This window comes from Macaca fascicularis, chromosome 6 (genome assembly GCF_037993035.2).
Source record: "Macaca fascicularis isolate 582-1 chromosome 6, T2T-MFA8v1.1".
NCBI classification, from domain to species: Eukaryota; Metazoa; Chordata; class Mammalia; order Primates; family Cercopithecidae; genus Macaca; species Macaca fascicularis.
Genome location: NC_088380.1, coordinates 117,185,889 through 117,189,799, shown reverse-complemented (window position 1 = coordinate 117,189,799; position 3,911 = coordinate 117,185,889). Strand labels below are relative to the sequence as shown.

General features: G+C 37.0%; 1 protein-coding gene across 14 annotated transcripts in view; it reads left to right on the top strand.

Annotated features, from left to right (window-relative positions):
- Nucleotides 1-84: 84 nt before the first annotated feature.
- Nucleotides 85-3,911, top strand: part of TMEM232 (transmembrane protein 232) — a 316,396-nt gene continuing 312,569 nt past the window's right edge. For 7 of the 14 annotated variants that reach the window (XM_073994026.1, XM_073994022.1, XM_073994024.1 and 4 more), the window contains exon 1: nt 85-1,011. The gene's annotated coding sequence lies outside the window, so the exon portion shown is untranslated. The remainder of the gene's footprint in view (nt 1,012-3,911) is intronic. The other 7 variants (XR_012414003.1, XM_073994028.1, XM_073994025.1 and 4 more) reach the window with 2 other exon arrangements.

Below are 3,911 nucleotides of genomic sequence, written 5' to 3'. Positions count from 1 at the left end.
GGGGGATATTCTGACAACCGGAAGTCACGTTAGAAACCCGGAAGTCTTGGGAGCACGTGATTATAGCCTCTTCCGGCAACCATTAGTGGGCACGGTTGCTAGGGAGACACGGCGGTAACCTATAACTTAAAACTTTGTTGTCATTAGGGAATAGGTGGGAATATGGTTGTGGGATTAATGAAACACGGTACCAAAGAGATTCCAGAAAGAGAATTGGTGTAGGAATAGGGCCTACATGGGAGGAGGTCAAAGATGCTTCTTGGAGGGAGCCGATAACCCGCGAGTGGAGCTTACCCGGTGAGATCTCGGCCAGAAATACCTCATGTCACAGCTACGCCCCAGATCTCAGTGTATTCTCACGGGGCTGGTGCCTCACCTGCTCCGAGGAAGCTAGTAAAGGTTGGAGTTGTGGAGGGTTGGTAACCTTCTACCTAGCTTTGTCTCCTGCACTTGCGGTTTTGGATAAAATCTATTTGATATGGTACCGCCCAGTGAGCGCGAAAGTGCTATGGACCACCAGAGCAAGCATTTTAAAAGTTCAGGTGAACGTCGGGGGAGAAAGAAACCCACGTACTCGAATACTGCCCTCGTGGAGTGAGGAATTACGGGTTTTACTTTTCTAAGGCTGTAAAGAAACTAGTTTTCTGTCGTATTTTTCCCGATGTATCTAAATCACTCAGGGTATTGAAATCCCAGTTGTATCTTTCAAAATCGGGACCTCTAAATAACTGAGAAGAGTTCTGTAGAGGGTCCCCTACTACCTGTTTTCATTAGGTCCACGGGCTCTTGGGGCAGGCTCCCTCCTCAGATCTGAGGAAGCCTTCCATGGGTTCATCCTATGTTCCTTCAACTCGATGGACGCCCAGGATTCCTAGAGCTTTTCCAAGAGAACTCTGACGTGCTGTTCTCGACCTTCCAGATGCGAACCTTGATTGAAAGTGATAATCAGCTTTGTTTTGAGCGAAGTGACATTTTTGTTTACAGTTTTATCACTACTTTTATTTTTTGTGGGTATGTAATAGGTGTATATATTTATGGGTTACATGAGATATTTTGATACAGCATGCAATGTGTAATAATAACATTTGGGTAAATGGGATGTCCATCACCTGAAACATTTATCCTTTCTGTTGCAAACATTCCAATTACACTCTTCTTCGTTATTTAAAAATGTTAATTGTACATTTTTAAATAACGAAGAAGAGTGTAATTGGATTGTTTGTACAATTAACATTTTTAAATAACGAATTGACATTCTTAAATTTGATTGCGATGCAGCATGGACAAAGGTGTTGAGTCTCTTGACAATACTCAAAGGTGTTGAGTATTACTGGTGTACTAATACCAAATTACTGGATAGTTAATATCAAACATAAAAAATATTTATCTATTCCTTTGGAATGATTGGCTCAAGGATGGTATTATTTCAGGTCCTAAGCTATTTTTTTTAAGGAGAAAGGTAAGAAGGTCTAATTATGTCTGTACTTTTAATATAAAAACAGTGGCATCTCAGAATTTCACATCCATATGAGTGGAGAAAGGATGAATTATTGAACGGAGAGCAGCTGGGTAGCCAGTTGAGGGGGAAAGCAAGGCAATAAGAGCCCTACCTCACAGCTTACCCTGAAAGTAAAGCTGCAATATACTGTATTTTTCTTAAATTTTTAAAAATTAAATACTGGAAGAAAATAATATAGGCGAATGCCTTTTTTTTTGAGACAGAGTCTTGCTCTGTGGCCCAGGCTGGAGTGCAGTGGTGTGATCTCGGTTCACTGCAAGTTACACATCCTGGGTTCACGCCATTCTCCTGCCTCAGCCTCCCGAGTAGCTGGGACTACAGGTGCCCGCCACCACGCCCGGCTAATTTTTTTTTTTTTTTTTTTTTTTTTTTTTTTTAGTAGAGACGGGGTTTCACCGTGTTAGCCAGGATGGTCTCGATCTCCTGACCTCATGGTCTGCCCGCCTTGGCCTCCCAAAGTGCTGGGATTACAGGTGTGAGCCGCTGCGCCCGGCGAGGTGGATGCCTTTTAAACAGTGAGTTGGAAAGTTTTCTAAGAGTACAGCAAAGTCAAAAGCCATGTAAGAAATCAGTAAAAGACTATAATCAATATGACTGTATAAAATTTAAATTTCTGTGTAGTAAATTTTAAAATATATAGTAATTACAATTGAAAGGCAAATCACAAACTAAGAAAAATGACATTTTAACATGGTTTAAACAATGGATTACTATCTTTAATGTACAAAGAGTTCATACCAATGAATAAAGGCAAATCAGAAATATGAGCAAAGGACGTGTAGAGGCAATTCATGCAAAAAAAAAAGGAAATGTAAATAGATAATATCATATAAAAATGTCCTTTACTAATCGAAAAAAAGGTAAATCTTAACAACAATTGTCTTTCACATATTAAGATGTTTAAAAGGGAAAAATCTTTCCAGGTTAGAAGAAAGTATCTTTCATTAATTTCTGAAGTGATATAAAACATAACTTTCTGATGGACAGCAGTTTGGCACTATGTATCAAAAACTGTAAAAATAACCATATTTTTTGACTCCAAAATCTTAGAAAACAAATATAGGGTTTTTTTTTTTACATGTTTCTGGCATGGATAACATACATATGTTTATGGCATGATTGCTCATAATAGGAAAAAATAAGCAGGAATGCAACTATCAAATAATTATTTTTGATTAATAATTTATTATTAAAAGTATATATCCATAGAGTTGTTTAACCAAAATATATTTATTAATATATTTATTAAGCACCTATCTCGTGTCAGATACTATTTTAAGCAATGAGGCTAGAGTGATAAATAAGCCAGAAAAAGTGCTTGCATTGTTAGAACTGACATTCTAGTTTAGGGAGACAAATAACAGATAAATACATCCTGTCAAATATAGTGCCATGTCAAATAATGACATAATTATATTAAAAAAGCTTAAGTGAGCAATAAAGAAACCTTTTTTAGAATAAGGAAGTCCTCTTTGAAGAAGTGACCTTTGAGCAGAGAACTGAATGAAGTGAGAGAGTGACCCATCTGTGAATATGTGGGAGCCAGGCAGAGCTGAGCAGGAGAAAGGCCCTGATAGCAAACTAGGTAGCCAGTGAGAAAGGGTGAAAGTGATAGGAAATGAGAGCTGAAAGGGGGCTAGGTGCCAGATCTTGCAAAGCCTTGCCAGTGGTGAACAAAATTTAGGTTTTTTGAGAGTAGAGGAGTAATGTGACTATGTTGATATTTTATAGGAATGCACCTGGCTTCTGTATGGGGAAGAGTAAAGGTTTCCACCTACTAAAGGCAAGCAGCTGAGGCAAAAGATAGTAATAATTTCATCTAGAGTGATAGTGTAATGGAGATGAGAAGAGTTCAGAGTGAAGACGTTTATAGATTACATTAGAGATGAATATTAAATGACATGAAAATATGTTCAATTTAAAACATGTACAGTATGATCTTCCTTTTAAAAATATTAACAGATACACAATAGAAGAATATGCTAAAATGATGGTATTATATCTGAGCATGGACTTGCATAGTTTCACTTTTTATTTGATTGCTCTAAAAAACTTAGCTTTTTTTCCTAAGAAGAAAAATTATTTTAGAAAAAAAAATAATAGAGCAAGTTTAGTTATGGGCAGACAGCAATAAAGATCTTTCTATATTACTAAATCTGTTCATATCATTTAATCAGTAGTCTCTAGAGCACTATGAAGCTCTATCATCCTGTATTTCTCCAAAATATTTCTGAAATAATTATGCTGAAATCGTCCAGACTTTATTGCTTCAAACTAGTTTGAGAAACTCATAACACAGGAATTAAAACATGCATTTATAAAGTGGCCAATGCATTTTATGAAAACAACAGAATGTTTGTGTTAGTTTCTATTGTGGCACAATAAATTGCCC